We start from the raw sequence: 18,330 nt of genomic DNA, 5'->3' as shown, positions 1-18,330 counted from the left end.
AGGGCCCCATCCCACAGGCTCGGGAAAGCTCAGGTAGAAGGAATCTCCCACATACTGAGGCTCCCCGTCTAGAGGCACTTTCGCCCATGTCTGGAAATGCCCTTTTTGGTAGCCGGCCCTCACGCAGCCGGGCGTTCCCGGCCCTCAGGCCAGACCAGCGGCACTTACTGGTGGCGCCTCTCGGATCGCTTCCTGGCGGTGTTAACGGCGCCCCTCGGCCTGCTCCGGCACGGAGGGGCTCCTTCCCCAAGGACATGCGCTCGCTAAAGCCGCTGCCTCCTCAGGCTAGCGGTCTGCCTGCCTTCCTTCCAGGGCGGCGGGGATAGCGGCGGCCCCGCGCGGCTCCGCCGCCGCCATTTTGGGACGCTGGCGGGCGGTCTCCATGGCAACCAGGAAGGGGCGGACATCGCGCGGGGTCACCGCTAGCCCGGCCCCCTCTTAAAGGAGCAGCCGCGGCGGCCCCGCGGTGCCGGGCAGGGTCTGACCCCCGCCGCCGGTGCCACCAGCGACCCGCGCCCCGGCCGCCCCCTGGCCGCCCCGAGGGGGGACATTCCCGCGGACCCGAGGTGACGACCCCGGCGGAGGGATACCGACCGCCGCCAGCGGCTCCGCCGAGCGCAGCGAGCGGGCCGCGCTCCGGGCCGCGGCGGGGACTGCGCGGGGGGCGGCAGCTGGGGCAGGGGCCGCCCGCCGGCCCGGGGCGCGCGCGGGCCCCGGCGGGGCCCCGGCGCCAGGAGAAAGTAGTCCCGCGGCCTCCCCCTCGCGCCGCTGGAAGGGGTTCGGCGGCGGAGGCGGCGGACGAGGCGTCGCTCGGTGCTGCGGCTTCAGCTGATAATTGAAGGGAAGCGAGGCGGCTGCTGCCGGGAGGAGGGAGGCACGGAGCGTCTGCGGAGGCCGCACCGGGACAAACTAGGTACCCGAGGCCCCTCCGCTCGGTCGGGGGGCGCCGGGGAGGCGGGCGCGGGGCGGCGGGGCGCTCGCTGGGCCCCTCGGCGACTTGGGGCCGGGCCTGTTGTGTCATCCTGGCATTAGCCGAGCTGCCCTTCCTGGCGGCCCGGGGCAGGGGGAGGGGAGCGGCGCCATCCCGGAGCATTGTTGCGGATGGGGGTGGGGGGGCGAATGGGAGCCGGGAACGACGCGGCGCCGTGCTGGTGAGTGTGTGGGGCGGCCCGGAGGGGTGGAATGGGGCCCTCGCCGAGGAGGGAAGGGGTGGAAATGGAGATGGCAAAATGGCCAGGCGGTCCCCGAGCCCGCTGCAGGGATATCCCTCGCCCCCCCCACCCCGACCAGGGGTGCCGGGGGCCACTTGGCCTCTCCCGGGCCGCCTGGCGGGGAGGGGGGCGGCAGCGCGGCCGCCCCTCGGCCGGCCCTATGTGGCTGCTGATACAAAAGGGCAGTGTCAGTGTTGACACTGCCGTGCCGATTTCGATGCCCTTCCCTGTCTTCCCTCCCCCACTCCGCTTGGCCCCCTTTTCCTTAGTGGTCCTTTCTTTCCCACCCCCCCTTTTATTTTTTGTTCCCCTCTAAAGAAGGTAGGTAATATCTTAAAGGAAAAAATAGCAATTTCTTTTTCTTTCCCTCCTGCCCAGCTCGGAAAAATGCTAAACAATCGGCCGACGTCCATATTTCACAAGCTTTTTTGGGGGGAGGAAGAAGGTGGGCAGAAAACGGAGGCGCCCGTGGGGTCGGAGTCACAAAGCTGGCTGCCCACGAAAGGGATTATTTTCTCAGCTAAATGTTTTCGAGCTGATGTTTTTCTTGTTTTCAGTCAAGAAGCAAGTTGCCTGGTCTTTGCGTTTGCTTGCATAATGCGTCGTACTTGGAGGCTGATCAAACGCTGGGTTCTGCCTTTCCTGCCTGGCTCTTCCTCCTTCCCTTTTCCCGGGGGGCTGGGTCGTGGGACAAGTTTGAGGGGGCTGGTGGCGCTGGGGCTCCCGGCTGCTGCCCCGGTGATCCGGGGAAGGGAAGGAACCGAGGCCGGGGCTCTCGCCAGACCTGCAGGCCTGTCTTCCTGTGTCCAACTTTTTTATTGTTCCCCCTTCCGAGTGCACGGGCTCTCCGGCAGGCGGGGGTTTGCTCGGCTCGGGAGTCCCAAAGTCTAGACGGGGAACCGGAAAATAATAGGGGAAAGAATGGAAAGTTATGTCAAGGGCTTTGGGGGAAAAACATCGACGTATCGAACAAAGGTCCTGCCTGTGCTGGAGAGAGAGGCCTGCATGTGAGGCCTGATTGTGTCGCATTTACACACGGGGAAGAAATGAGTGCTTGGTACTGGCCTAAATTTATTCTGTAAGTCTGGCATAGAACTTAGGAACGCTTTCAGAGAGTGTGTAGTTTGTTTTGGGAGTGTTTTTGTTATGTGTAGCAATCCAGTAATAATTTTTATTTTAAATCCTTTTTTTCCCTTGTAAAAAGACTGTTCAGGTTGGTTTTTTTTTTCCTTCCTGCCTTGTTCAGCAGAAATAATACTGATTCAGAGCTTTTAACTCTCTAATGCAAAACTTAACTCAGACTAACTTGCACAGTTTGTGTTGTGTGTAACATGAATTTTGAGCTTCCTGGTGCTTTAAAGGCTGCCATGAACAGGAATTGAGTAGTTACCAGCTGATAAATTTGAAGTACATCTATCATAATGAGAAAGAAGAGGAATTCTGAGCACTTAAATTAATTTTTCAAGATTTTCTTGTGGGAACCGACGCTGTGGATATACTTTTGTAAGACTTTAAAAGCTAGCAAACATTCCTGTGATTATTTCTGTTTATCTTTGCTGTAGTCTCTTCAGTTCTCCCTCTTTCACTCTCAAAACCGGAGTTCTAATTGTATGGAGTTGGGGTTCTGGTTTGGGTTGGTTTTTTTCTTCTAATTTTAACATATTTAAAAAAAAAAAAATTGATATTTTGATTTCTGAGGTTTCTGAGATTTATTAAGATTTTTGTTAAGCTATAAGTTTTTAAGCAAGTTGTATTTTATGTTTGCAAAAATATACATAATGGGCATGAAGGTACTGGAAAATAACTGTATTTTTCTATTTTTTGGTAGCCTACTTAATAAATATCAATAAGAGTTAAATGTATTTATGAAAATACTTGTATTTCAGCTTTTGCAGCTGATATTTTAACAAAATATGTTGTATTTGAGCTAAGAAATTTAAAAACAGTGGTCTGCTGAATAAATTCTGAAAATAATGCTTAAAGTTTTTGGCAATGTACATGTTTTTAACTTGTAGTAATTTCTGTATTTGTAAAATGCAGCTGATTGTGAGCAGCTCAGTTCTTTTGATCTTAAATGCAAAGGTGTTTTAAAATTTTATTGTTTGGTGTATCTTATTGTTGTGTTAGAAACACAGGTAATCAGGTTTTTTTTTTTTTCCTTTTCTTAGGGTTTTTCTGAGAAAAATGAGTAGTAAAGTTGAGCTAACAACCTTTAAGTCTTCAGTCTTCAGATGGTTGCATAGGTAGGAACCTAAACATGTCTTAGCTGTTAGTAGAAAGATTGTAGGTCATCCACAGTGTGACATTACTGCTTATTAATATAGCAGATCTACTTCAGTAGGAGTGCCAACCTGTTGAGTAAGAGCTTATGAAAATGGAGTCTTTTGATGTCTTGCAAAAGTTTTTCAGGTCAAAGTGACCATTAGGGGAAATATTCTGCATCTTCCCAGTAAATGAATAAATGAATAATCAAAGCTGTCATTCCTAATCAGGAATCATGCACAAGTTTTTGTGGTGGTTTTTTGGTTTGTTGTTGTTTTGTTTTGTTTTTGTTGTGGTTTTTTTTTTTTTTGTTTGGTTTTTTCCCTTTAGTTTTTTTTTGGTGTTTTTGTTTTGTTTTTTTGTTTTCCTTTTTGTGTTGTACTTTGTCTGTCTTCAAACCCAGAGTGTAAATATTACACTGAAAAAAAACTGTAGTGAAAACTTTTTCTTATAAAATCATTCCTAAATTTGAGGCCTAAAGCTATAGGTGACAACAACACTATTCCTTCTGCAGCATCTTAGCAAAAATAAGATGCATTTGTCTTTAATGCCATCAGCGGAAGCATGTTCAATTTCCATGTGGATCCTTCCATCACTGATAAGTACAGTTACTTCACTGCAGCAGTCCAGAAGCATAACCTGACTAAATTCCTTTTGTTTCTAAGTGATGAAACTGAAGCAGAAGTAGGAAAGTTCGTAAGCAAGCTACATGTTTGTATCTAATTTGCAGCTAAATGAATCTCACAGCTCTGTGTTAATCTTGTATTTATAGGCCGTGCTATTTTTTCTAACAAACTATTTGGTAAGCATCATGTAGAACGTTTTTGGTCATGGATCTGTCTTTTGTCACATTGAGGCTAAATTGTTGTGACAAAGTATAATCAAATACTGAAGTTGTACAACATGTTGAACTATTGCCTTGGCAAAAACTTAACCCAGGATGTTTCTGGGATCTCCCATTGGCCTGTTGGATGATCAGTGTCCTGTTCATCACCTGTCAAATTAGTAACACTCCCTATAAACCCTTTTTTTTTTTTTTTTTTTTGCTAGAGTAACATATTAGCTTTGTGGGAGTATGCTTAGTTTTCTGAAGAAGTAATATTTTAAATGTGCTCTTAATATTTTAATCACTACGTAGTATCACAACAGATTTATGGGAGTATATGAAGCAACTTCTTGCTGAGGGTTTCCATAGATCAGTTTTAACTTAGGACATGAAGTTGGTAACTGCAAAAAAAGTCATATTAACTTTTTTCCCTACTGTTTTTTTTTTCCAGTTTATATGAAATAAAATGCTTCTCAAGGAGCAAAACTATTTTCAGAGTTCTCAGTGGTGAGCAATAATGACAAAAATGCTTGTATGTAGCCGCTTGTCTTAGGATTGCTTTTTTTAACAAAATAGTTGCTGAATTCGTGTTTTAAAGTTATCTTCTGCAGACAAAGAAATTTTAGCTACCTATCAAATGTACAGTGTCTGTGGAGGACAGGGCTAAGTCAACTGGCTTCTCCTGCCTGCTTTCAGATACCAGCAATGGTTGCTTTAGTACGAAGTTCAGTTTGAGAAGCAATTGTTCTCCTAATCCTGCGATCAAGTTTGTAGAGTCCAACTGTGTAAATATGCATATTCTCCTTCAGTTCTGTCTGGCAGCCAGGGTTCAAACACACAGAACCGATCTGTTCACTCTCCTTGTCTATGATGATGCTTGTCTTGCAAGGTACTGACTGTTGCCAGTCTAAATTGACTCATGAAGGTACTTGGTACAAATATGGCAGCAGACTGCCCTGAGAGCAGTAGATGGTCAACTCTGTAAGGAGAAATGGAATTATTGTTTTCATATAGGAGAAATAGAAAACTTAGGTGTATTATCAAAAAAGTTAATCATGATAGTTTAATATTGGACTTCAATATTGAAGATGCATGAGAAATACTCGCAATGATGTTCAAGCCATGGTTGCCCTCAGTTGCTCCAGAAAAGCCTCTCTTGTAAGGACTCATACAAGCCTGTTTGGAAAGTTTGGAAACCTCAGGAAGTTGCTTGGCCCTTCTCACATTTGACTTCTTATACCCTTGAGTAGCTTTTCATCAATTACCACCTGATAAAAAGGGGTCAGTTTTCTTCAGTGATAAGAAAGGAGAAAAAAACCCCCCAAACCTTACAAACATACAAAAGTATTCTTAGAGAAGAAACTGGAATGATTCTATGAGTGTGTAGTAATACTATGCTGGCTCATGGACTGGGGGGTGAAATCCCATTTTCTTGAGTGTTTTCTATATGATTTGCTTTGATAGTGTCCACAAGAAAGTGCACATGCTGAACTGCAAAGATCTGACCTTTATGAAAGGTATGAAAGGGTCTGAATCATCTTCTGGAATGTGAACCTTGAGCTGTAGGGAGCAATTTGGTGTTTCAAATTGGAAGCTGAGGTCCCTGGTACTTTTTGAATAAGATGCCTTTTTTTAAGATCTGAAAGGCAAGGTATATTTCACATTTATTCTGCTTTCAGAGCAACTTGTTGCTCACAACTTGTGTTGTGTTTCATGAAGTCCAAATAACTAAACTTAATGTAAAGAAGGGCAAATAATTGCTAAACTTCTGTAAAGCTGTAAATAAAAGAATACAAATATGTTCTTTGTTTTCTGAGGTATGTATGGTTTTTTGGGAACAAAAGTGTTAAACTTTCAGGAGTCTCTCAAGCCCTGAGATGGGCATTAGACTTAATACTGGCAGTGTGCACCTCTGTTTTGTGGCTCACTGTTTGAAGCATGGTTAATACCAGTTTTTGTTAATGCAGAGCAGTAACTAATTTTTTACCTTGATTTTCAGGTGTAGCTTTTAATGGTAAAACTATTAGGAAAAATAGCTCTGTGACAAACTCATGCCCCAAGATAACTAGGTGTAGATTTAGCTATGTTTTCTTTTAGAAGCATGTATGCTGTTCTATTCTCCCTCATTTTTCTCCTTCTCTGTCTTCTGTCTTACTTGTCTTACTTTGAGCTTGTGGTAGTTTGTCTTAGCAGCTCTGGGCAGGAGAAATTATCTTGGTGTACGTGGACTTTTATGTGCTCGTTGAAGTCTGTTCTGTACCCCTGCTCTAGTCCAGGACTACTTAGATATAAAAGTACAGGTAAATAAGTGTGGAAATCAAAAATACACTCTTGTATAGTATCTTCTGAGTTGAAAACCTTGAGTTTTTGTAGGATCAGGAGCAACATAAATGAGTTGAGCCACCAAAAAAAGAAAAGGTGGAAACAATGCATAGTAACGCTAGTCAGGGAGGACTCCAGTATCCCCCATGCCTGCCCTCCTCCCCCTTCCCTCCAGCTCTAAAGAAAAGGAAACACACACAACTGCATCCCACCCACTCATCAAGGGACTTGAATTACATGTCCTTGATACTGGTATAATGATTAGTTGCTTACTTTAATTCCTGCATTTAGTGAGGAGAAGCTCTCTTTACATTATATATGCCTTTGTGGAATATGTGGTAGATGAGTGTTTTTGGACAAGGTAATATTGTAAGATGTGGTTAATGTCAGGGCTAGAGGATGGCATCTTATCCAAGTTAATAATGTTCTGTGTCTTCTAATGTCAAATCCCTTATGTAATTAGCTTATTCAGTGTAGGGAGTGTCCTATCCTGGAAGGTGTGTGCAGTGTAACTGAATCTTTTGATCACAGGTGAGATGTGGCTGTGCATTTAAAGAGGACAAATGAAGAAAGGAACTGAGGGCGCATGTTAATAGGCTGTATGCTGAATTTAAACTTGGAACTGCCTTACTTAGAGAGTGAGTGTTTTCTTCCTCTTTATTTTGAGGATACACTTTATTTATAATCAACTGACTGACTGCAAACTGTAATTTCTCCTTAAAACTTCACTTGTCTTGAGCTTTGCAGTTGTTTCCGATGTGATGGCTTGATGAACTCGCCCATTGTACAGGGGTTGCGGGGAAGGTAGGAAATTGCTCAGCCGAACAAGGACAGCAGACAGTCATAAGCTGTGTCAATAAGCCTGAGTGAGCAGCACCTGAGAAGCACCTACATAGCTAGGTAGGTACATATGAGATCTTTAAGTTAAATAGCCAGAGAAAACACAATTTCAGCTGAACCTCATTTAATGAAGGGGATGGAAGTTGCATAACTTCGTCAGACTTTAAGCCACAAACTCAAGTGTTGCAGCTTGTACTTTAAAGATCTGCTGCAGTCTATTCTACAGTGTTTTTCAAGTTCATATGATGATCATGGATGCTGCCATATCATACTTTGGTAATATTCTGCCTTTTATATTTAGCAGATAATAGTCTACAGTAAAAGACTGGTAATAAAAATTAAGACTCAAATTATACCATAAGATTGTGGATTAAAGAAGTTAGTTTCATTCCTTTACTCAGTTGCAAGAAGCTTGGCAGAAGAGCAGATACATTCCTTTGCCAAAAGTAAGATAGGAAATACGTGTTTGTCAAATTTCCTCCATGGCAGCTCTTAAGTTGATATAGTACTGCTGTATATTTGTAGACTTGCAAATGAACGGTCATGCTGGATACCTGAGTCTTGACAGCCCCTCAGAACTTTCATCAGCACTTTGTACCTAGAATTGGAAGAAGCGTGTTAAGGGAAATGCCATTGCACAACCTCAGTCTGCACATTTAAATGCTCCATGGAGCATGGAGTGGGTAGAAAGTGAACTCTCTTCAGATTAGCTGTGAAGAAGAAAGATTAAATTTAGGATGTGAAGGAATGGTACCACTTTAATGCCTTCAGTTAATGTTGACATTTGAGCACTATGGCCATACTTTTTTTTAATAGTTTAGAGCTTCTTGATGTATTATCCAAACCAGAGTTGGAACAGAATGAGCACTGAAAATTCCAACTTTATTGTGCTTTATGGAGAAGAACTCAAGTAAGCTAGAACCTGAGAACTTTATAATTAAAAACTGGAGGTAAATAGGAATGTAGTGATGAGTTAATTTTTGGAAGTACACTTAAACTAAATGTGAAGTCACCTGTGAGACTCCACTGCAGTGATAGGCCAAGTAATGTCAATCTGTCACTTTCAAGATACAGTGCAGTGACCATACTTGTTATGCTTCATGGCTTCCAGAGGTTGCCTGTAGTAAAGTGTGTTCCCTGCTTTTCCTCTGTCACATACTTAGCCAAAAGCTGTTAAAACTATTCTTGTAGTTTTAATAAAGTAGATTCCTATTAAGTAACAAGTCAATGGATAAACAATTGTATCATCTGTTTTTCAAAACTTCTTCATTTATTTATTTCATTCAGATGAAATCTTGGGTTTATATCAGATTGAGATCTCACACTTGAATGCAAGCTGTGATTCTTGCTGGTAGTACCTGTAGTGTTATCAGTAACACTCAACTCCCTCGACCTGTTTTCAGCAGCCTGCCTGTGCTAATCTAGTGTTGCTTCTGTTTGCAGCCTCTGTTTGTTGGTTTCACATCTACCTTGCAATTGCTGGAAACCCTATTAGGACTCATCTCTACTATTATTTTAATTTGAATTGAACTAATTTAAATCCTATTTTAGTGCTGTTGGAGCATCTTAAAAACTTTTATCAGAAGTAAGCCATGTAGATCACTCTGCATTACCAAATTGTATAGTGTGTTTTAATTTAGTTCCCCTTCAGCTAAGAAATGGTTTCTTCCTTAGACTCATAGATTTGCAATACTATTTTCCTTCACCAAGATGATGTCATGCTACTTGGAAAGTCAGCTCAGTAAGATGGCAAATCAAAACCAGATAACAGGTGATTGATCTAACAGCAGAGTTCAATTAGTATTTTGACTTTCTCTGGTGTGTAACTCACTCTGAAACACCAGTTGAGTTGAATATTGGCAACTCAGTTACAAAATTTCTCTGCACTTTCGTAGGACTCCTATGTTTTTTGTCTGCTAGCTCTTCGTGGAGCTCTTTCCACAAATGGAATAACTGGTTTGGTTTTTGGAATATATTAACTTTGGCAAGTGTCCCAAGTGTCCTCCCCCCCCCCCCCCCCCCCCCTCCATGTGGCAGATATCAAACATGAACATATGGGCACAGAGTGACACAGCAATAGATGGATCAAGCTGGATAAACAACCTCTGCATAGACTAACCCTATCCAAAAGTGTGGTATATGGTTTGTGGTTTTTTATTTTTAAATCCTAGAACTTGCTGCTTACTGCAATACTTGCTTTGTGGAGGGCTGTCTTCTGCCTCCCCTCTTTCCCAGGAGAAGGTGTGGGGACAAGTTTTCTCTCTTCAGTCATAACAGAGCTTCAGTGGTAGGTACTATGGGACAAGAAAGACAGGAAAAGCTTCTCAAAATGTAGATAATAGAGGTGTTTGCTTCTTTGCAGTGTCTTGTCTGACTTCATATGCCTTCTGAGAAAGAGGATGCCTGTTATGATAGCAAGAATGGTGTTCTAGTTACTTCCTTAGTCAAAAGGCCCAAAGGGGGGGACTAGCTTTTTGTAGGAACTGAGCCTTGAAAGAGATTTTTGTACCTGAGCAGCCTGAGCATCTCCTCTCTCTGGTGGGCATAGTAGGGCAACAGAACTTGTTAGTTGTCTGTAAGGACAATGTCATACTTGCCTTTTTAATTCTTTAGTCCTCCTGGGATATTTCAGCATGTCATGTCTCAAAATTTAGGATCATCTAGTTTCCAGCCCGAAAGTTTCTCTTAACTGTTTGCCTGCTAACTGTGTCAATACTATCCTCTTTTTTTTCTTCTTATGTTTTAGTCTTAGCACTTATTGAAAGTATTTACAGCCTTGTTGCCAGGCTAAATAATACAGGTGTTATTAGTTAACTTTTTTAAGATCACCTTTCTGGTTTTCAGCTGGAATTCATGTCTCTTGACAAAGGCCCACTGTGATGGGGTAGAGTATTTCAGATAAGCACTGTTTTTACAAAAGCACTGAGAATTCTCAGTTACTTGGTAATGGTGCATACACTTAAGCATTGGTTCCTCTTCCACACCTCCTCTCCCATTCCCCTCCAGCATCACTCTGGGAGGAACTGGAACCTGCGTCAGGGTTTGGCTTACAGAAAATGCTTTTTGGGTTCAGTACTGAAATACAGCATCTCCGTATTGAGTGGTAATATTGTACTTCATAGCATTTCAAGTGTCTCTTTAAAATCATTTAATGTTCCATATTTTGATAGATCCTTACTATTTTGTGAGAGGGACAGAGCAGACAAAAGGAGACTTGCAAGTTTTGATAATTTTTGGGAAAAGGGGAGTTTTAAGGGAAGAGCTCTGTGTTTAGATGACCATATCACCTTTGTAGTTATTTGGAAATAAGTAAGGCTATAACAATAACAAAGCTTTCATCTCAGTTCATAGTTTTCTTCTATGGGTAGTAGTCTTCTATCATTACAAACACTTTCTCTTAAATTTGTGCAATGATGCAATCTGTTTGGATGTTACTTAAAAGCAATTTAAATAGTCTTGGGTTTAACAAAACAAAAATAAAATATGAATGACCTCTCTTCTGTGAGCCAGGAAACAGCAACAAATGTCCAGAGTTCTGCTGTCAAAAACCAAAATCTTTTGCTTCTGGAGTCTGCTGATGTCCTGTTATTGCTGAAGTATGATTTCAAGATTTGATACCATTACAAGTTGAACATTATTGTCTGCCTGCAAGTGTTAAAAATGTTTAAGAACCCACAGTTTACAGAGACACTATTTTCCAGTTGTTTTTCAAAACCTTGGGCCTTTGACTGTGCATTCAGAGTAACTGAATATTTTAAGTCCAGCTATGTCTGAATGGTAGAATATTCTTACTTGAGTGTGTTTGCTGTAACACAGCTTTGAAGCCTACCAGGTGGAAGCTGTAGTCCTCATCAGAGAGTACATTTTGCTAAACTTTGAGACTTTGGTTCAATGAGAATGTCTATCTACATAAATTCATGGAGTAAGCAAATATGTCATGGTACTGTTTACATAGGGAAGGAAGGTAGGCTGTCCTGTGAAAAGTACTTGAAAAAAATAGACTGTCTCTCAGCAAAGAAGAAGGCCTATTCTGGAAATACCGTCAGCACTAAGGGTGTCTCTTTAAATAGTAATTTGTTTTTTAAAGCAAAGAGATAATTCTTCCTTACTGTATTTTTTGTACCACTTTAGGCTTGGAGGACTTTAAATACCTGATTTTTGTGTAAAATACCTAGTTGCCAGCTAAAGGCTAACTTCAGGAGGAGAAAAAGTGAAGTGCAAAAGTATGTACAAGTGTTCAGTTTTCATACCACTGATTCTAGCTGTGTTGTCATAAATGTTACAGCTGTACCAGGACAGATAGATAGTTCTCAGGCATTCTAAAGATGTTAACCTGCCATATACCTGTCATATACCAGGCATTCTAAAGATATCAACTTGCCATGCCTGAGCTTTGAACAACTGAGCCAAGGAATTCAAGAACTCAGAGATTTGTGCCCATGGATTCAGGAATGCTGCTCAGAGATCACTGAGTGTGACAAGTAGTGGAGATGCAAGCTACTGTATTTCCTCAAATTTTCACCTAACCCTGTGAGATATAGCTGAGTTGGGGCTTGTGAACCCCTATCCTTGCTTTATGTATATGATCTACCTGGTTAAAAAGCCTGCTTGATAAGGAGTTTGGCTTTCTGTTGACAACATCAAATGCAGGATGTGACTAGTGCAAGTCCGTACCTGTGGCAGCTAGAAGCAGCAGCTCAACCTATGGCAGAAAGAGTGATTTAAATGTCTAAGTTTAGCTTAGATGCATCCAAAAGCAAGGCAGTTTGTTACTACTTAATAGTATTCCAGGTTATGACAACAAACTAGAAATGCATTTACTCTTGGGGTGTGTTGTCTCTGTTGTTGGAAAGGTTGGTGGCCCAGCTTTGAAGTGGGAGCAGCTTGAAAATACAAATTTGTGACTGGCTATCATTTAAACTGTTTTGTTGTTTGTACGTGAATAGATTGAAGTAGTGGTTGTGGCAGGAGAGTGGAGGAGAAGCTGATGTAATTTCAAGTTGCTTCATCAGAATTTGAAAAGTTTAACTTGTGACAACTGGTGATAGATCAAAATGTCAGGTTTTAAATTGTCTATGTTAGCTTGTACAGATGCGGTATATATTTTTGACCAACTCCCTAAGTTTCATGTGCTGAATTTTAACATGAAAATGGTCTGCACTGGCATAATAGTGAAGCTTATGATTGTGCTCTATCCCCATACCCTCTGAGGTGTGTGTAACTTTGGATAAATACATGTAATAGTTGGAAATTACCTTCTGTATAGAATACAAGACTTCCGTGTAGGTTTGGATTAGAGCAACTAACTTGACTTCCTATTTTATCTGGGTGACCATACTCATTAGGATCTCTCCCAAGAAATGTAGTTGGGATTTTTAGCTTCCATCAGTACTTGGTATTCTTTGGGAGATATAATAGAGCTCAGCTGAGCAACTGCAAAGTGCAGACTCATGGCCTCAAGTCAGGCCTGTTTCTTTTCTCTCCTTAGTCTGTGCTGTAACTTCAGTAGTGAGTTAAATATTGTATGAAGAGTATAAGAAGGTGTAATCACCACTAAGCTTAGAATTAATGGAGTTAGAAAAAACACCAAAAAAAACAAGTAGGTGTTTGGCTCAGAGCATCTGTGGTACTTGAATATGTACAGAATATTTATGCTGTCATTTTAATTAAAAAAGTATCCATTACAAAACACAGACTATGATGCCACATTTGAAATATTTTCCTTGAAAATGAAAAAGTACTTCTGAAATTTTCAGGCTCTTATCATGCCACTGTTTAATATAATAAACACTACCATGTTAGTAATATGCTAGTGGCATATTCTGCCCTTGTAAAAAAAAAAAACTACTCTAGAACTGTGTTGTGAAAATTCAATGTTAGATGCTTTATATTGTCCACTTATTACCAAAATAGACATTTAATAGGACATAGTTTTAATTAGTTTTTCATAGATAACTGCATGTTTGGAGAGCTGTGTTTTCATCAGCTTTCAATTATGTGGAAGAAGTTTGTGTTGGACAGATCAGGCTGTTTCCAAATAGCAGTACATGATGTCTGTGTCCCAAAACTGGTCTGTCAGGGGAGCCTTTAAATACAAAGTAAACATACAGATAAATTTTGAAAAGCATAGAATAAAGACCTAAAGTCAGTACAATAACTTGGCATCTTTGGTAACTAATAGGGGTTGAGGTGCTCTCCTCAGCACCTCATCCCAGTAGCTGATGGGAGAAAAGATGTATTTCCAAGACTTGACATTGGCAAATGGAGATGTTAATGATATTAGGATTACTAAAATGCTTTTTTGCTCATTAATCATATGGGGGATGGGGATGTGCATGCTCCCGAGTGTCTTTGGTTTGCAAAACAGGTTGAAGAGTAAGCCAGGCTGCAGCCTTTGTGAAATCTGTACATTTTACCTGTCATATGTAGGATACCATGCAGAGGGGATGGAAGAAACTGGGCTCACTCTTCTACTGTGCAGAGGGGAAGGAAGAAACTAGCTCACTTCCAGATATTTTCTGTGTTTCTTTACAAGCCTGTCTACTTCATATTCTTTTATCTGTCTGTGAAGCCACTCCATTCCCTGTATGTCTTTTACTAAAGTGTTTTAAATAGTTATTTTGTCTTGCACCATGATGAAGCTGCCCTCTCCAGTTAAATACCCTTTTATTTGTCTTCCTTACTAGTGCATTTTATTAAATGGCTTATAAGAGGATGAGAGGAAGGAGGATGATGTGGAGTAGTTCTGGAGTGTCTTATGGGTATTCTTTAAAGAAAAAAAAAACCCAATCCATGAAAACAAACCAGAAACACAAGAGATCTTGCATGGGAGTGAGTGAACTTTGCCTCCAATTTTGTGTCATATTACCAGTATGGGGTTATTTTCATGCTTGCAAAAATGTATTTTAGGAGTGGAGCAAGCTGGATGCATTGCTTTGCTTATATCATTGATGTATACACAAAGCACTTGGGAGAAACACTGTCTTTTCCTCTCTTCCTCACCCGATTCTTTTTCAGTCCTAGACAAGGCCAAAAGTAATGTGTTGTTTTGCAGGGCAGTAGGTTGTAGGTTTGCTCATAAAGCATAGTTAATCATTAGTGTTGGATGAAAGGTCACCAGCATAGAAGACAACTCTTTGAGTATTCTGATTAGGTCACAGAGCAAATTGCAAGAGCAAAGGCTTATCAAACCAGCTATTGTAATATCTTCTTTAATAATTTTGATCAAGCTATAGAAAACTTACAGCTCTGCTTGTTCTTTTATGAGTGTCTAAGGTTGGTGAAGAGATTGTGTTCTTCTGTTATGTGTTCTGTATTCATCAGAGAGCAGCATTTTAGCTGGAAGGTAACAAAAAGCCTTGAACAGATTCAGGCAGTACCTATTGGAACATTTTGTTGTCAGAAAGTAAGGAGCCTTTCTTCCAGCCCTGAAGTGATTGACTATTGACAGGAAATTCAGACTTTGACAAACCTGGCCATGTTAGGACCCAGGAAAAACACCTCATTAGTGTTATCTTGTTAGTCTTGTGAGCTGTAACATATGGGCATAGTTGCAGTTGTACTTGTTCAAGGCAAGTGTGTGGGTAGCCTGGGAAAGATGAAGAAAAATCATTGGTGAGGTAAAGTAGAAAAATGTCCTAGTGGTACTTGCACATAAGGGAAGGAGGAGAGGAATTTGTAGCAGACTTTTTTTGTGTGTATTTGGTGATGTTGATTTCTTGTCTAGCTTAAAACTAAGACTAAATCTAGCATCCTGCTAAAAAGCACTTCAGAGAGCTCTAATATTTAGTTTGGCTCAAGGTCAGCATCATGTACGGCACTGTCTTACCACAACATTCTCGTTTTATTTGTGGAACACTGAGAAAGGTGTAAATGTGCAGAGTGGAGTAGACACTTGTCAAAAAAGCATGCTGTTAAGTAGTTAATTTCCTGCATAGAGCTCTGGCTTCTGACAACTTTTTCCATGACTGTAAAAGTTTGAACCTTCCTTAAATACAATTGTGGGATGTATATTGTTCCCTGTATTTAACATGAAAGAATCGCTCTTAAGCACTGTAGAGTCATGATCTTACAATTCATAGGATCAGTTGAAAGACAGCTTAATCCTTAGTGTTTAACAGGTGTTTCTTGGGTTGTGGCTTTGTTTTGCTCAGCTTTACACTGAACTTGTTCTGTTTATACAGATATTTGGTAGGCAGTTTGGTTCATGATTTCATACAAGGTAAATGTCTTCAATTGTGCCTGTGTCAGTAATTTGGTATGTGTATTGGAGCTTGTTCCTAATTACATCACTCTAAGATAAAATGTAAATGTATAAATTTTTCTGTGGTTGACAGAATGTGTCTTTGGCACACAATTCCAAGAAGCTGCTGGTTTGAGCGCTGCCCAGTTTAGAAAACTTAAATGTGTTTTAATCCCTTTGTTTGTTGTTATAGTGTTCTTGTGATAGCAAAAGATCCATATGCAGATCCAGTGCTGAGGAAGCCGGAAACTGAACCTGTTTTAATTGGATTTCTTCCTCAATGACTGCAATTAAACCATTTCCCAGATTGTGTCATGTGGCGTAGGGCTCTTGCTATGCATTAGGCTATTAACCTTTTCTGTGTAGCATTTGGGTGAAGTCTCTGTTCAGGAGAACAACATAACCTGCTTGAGCCACTGTGGGAAAGGAGGCCTAAACAGGCATTAGTCTGAATCAGTGCTAGACATCAGTGATTAGAGAAACAACATGAAAACTCTGGAAATCCTCCTGAATTCTCCCAAACTTGTCTAAATTATATTCTGAAGATGCAAAAATCTGAGGATCCATTCTAGGTGAGTAGAAGACAGATGAGTACTTTCTACCTGGCCTTGGAAGCATAAATTATTTTCTGAAATTTTTGGTTTTACCTTTGTAGTTTTCCTCTTTAAGGCACGCTGCTATTACCAAAGAGTTTTGTAGGCTGGTTTAGAGCTGAAACAGAGTATTATGAAAATGAAAATCCAGTCTTCTGCTTCTTTACCTTGTTTTTGTAATACACTTAGATCTGTGATCCTGAGCTCATCTGTGGCACTTTTCTAATCCACATCTACAAGTCAACTGGTTTTTGTTTCTTTTTCCAGCAGTAACTTCTGTGACATCTAGTCTCTGAATTTCTTCAGTCTAGTGGGCTGATTAAAGTTCTTGGCTTTTTGTTGTTGTTTTTGTTTGGTTTTGTTTTTGTCTGTGCCCTTCTAGTTGTTTAGGAGATTGCAGAGATCATCTTGTGTTGATTTAGACTTTGGTGTTTTACTAGTCACTAAGCTCACTAGGTCTCTCAGTAATTTAAGACAGCTTGGCAGAAGTTGATGAGGAATTTGGCAGGTCTCAGAACACCTTCTATGCTGCAACTTGGGGCATGTATTGTCTAACAGGCTCTGCAGGTAGGACATGGCTGTGCACCATATCAGTACTTGTCTTGTGCTTTTGCACTTGGTTTTGCTTAAAGGCTGTGTGTGCCAGATGCAGGTGAATGGCAAACTGCAAATAAGACACCATCTGATCTGTGGCATTAGAATAGGGAAGAGGCTTGGTGTTTGAGCAGTAGGTTCTGCATTCAGACTTAGTGTTCTAAGTAAATGCAGCCATGCAGCTCAAAGGCAGCTGGGCATTAAGCATTGGTGGTGATGGTTTTGAGTACTTCTTGGTTCACTTGCAAGAAAGTACTGAAATAAGCTACTAAATTGAAATTTGTATAAAACACACAGCTAATTTTTTCTTTTTTTTAATCTGGTAATAAATGCCCCTTTTCTCAACTTTGCCACACCTCTTTTACTTGGTCTTAGCTTGACCACCTGCTTCAAGCTTGTCTTTTTTTCCTGTCAGTGTCCCTGATCTGTACTTCATGAAGGATTCTGTGCTTTGATTCATGTTGTTTCACAGAAGATGGAGTTCCTCATTCAAGTGAATTCCTGTCTTCTGAGTGGAGTCGTCTTCATTCTTGCCAGACAATGTGTTTTTGTGTTTGTTTAGATTTTTTTAATGTTTTTGTTATGCTGTTAGTGAAAGCTTAAACCACTGTTCCGATAGTGACAACTAAACAAGGGTTTCTAGAGAGTCTGAAAATAAAGATCAGGTAAGATTTTACTTCTATTGTTTATGATGTTTTTTAGTTAAAAGTCTGCAAGAAATGCAGGATTCACATCAGTTCACTTTATGTGCAAACAGCATGGTTTTGGTCAGAATTTGGCTGGAAAATGTATTCTTTTCTCTTGGAGAGAGCTGCTTTTGTTTGATTTTTAAAAGGGAAAGAACTATTGTTTTCATTGTTATTACAAGTTGAAGCTATACTTCTATTAACACCTGGTAGCAGAATTGCATCCTGAGGCTCTCACAGTGTAGACTTTGTCAGTATGTAACATTAGTTTAAAGGTCCTGTAGAGGTGAAGTCAAGTTCTTGCTGTAGGACTGATTTGGCAGAAAAATTTTGTTTTGTGACACAAGTGTACAGAAGATGAAACTTTGAACATATTTGTTCCCCACTTTTCTTTGTTTCCCATTGCTGTGCTAAAAGGGAACAAGATTTCTCAATTAAAGATAGGAGATGCGATTCAGTATTTTGCAGCAAACATTTGCTATGTTTGTGTGTGCCTGTTCTCTGTGTGGTCTAACAAATCTTTTGTGTTACTGACGTGGCTTAAATACCTCTGGGCTGCTTCTGAAGCTGAGCTGTCTCTGGCTGGCTTGCAGCTATCCAGATCAGACTATTTCTTTATATAGATTGACTCAAGAGTTTCTGGGTTCTTATGCTTTTGATAATCTTTATATCTCAGTAGCAAAAAAATTAACTGCTGCAGAGTTGATGGACTTATGCAACAGAATTTCATGTTTAGCTGGTTAAAAAGCCAAAG

The 18,330-nt window shown here is 41.0% G+C and overlaps 1 protein-coding gene across 6 annotated transcripts in view; it reads left to right on the top strand.

The window, feature by feature from the left end:
• The first annotated feature begins 764 nt into the window (after nt 1–764).
• The window catches only part of TRIP12 (thyroid hormone receptor interactor 12), a 78,055-nt gene continuing 60,489 nt past the window's right edge, over nt 765–18,330 (top strand). For 5 of the 6 annotated variants that reach the window (XM_084212124.1, XM_084212121.1, XM_084212126.1 and 2 more), the window contains exon 1: nt 765–913. The gene's annotated coding sequence lies outside the window, so the exon portion shown is untranslated. Of the gene's footprint in view, nt 914–2,158; nt 2,290–18,330 lie in introns of those variants that run through there. The other variant, XM_084212122.1, reaches the window with a different exon arrangement.

The sequence above is a fragment of the Fringilla coelebs genome (assembly GCF_963513975.1).
Source record: "Fringilla coelebs genome assembly, chromosome: 10".
Classification (NCBI taxonomy): Eukaryota; Metazoa; Chordata; class Aves; order Passeriformes; family Fringillidae; genus Fringilla; species Fringilla coelebs.
The sequence above is the reverse complement of the archived record's forward strand: the minus strand, read 5'-3'. Positions and strand labels throughout refer to the sequence as shown.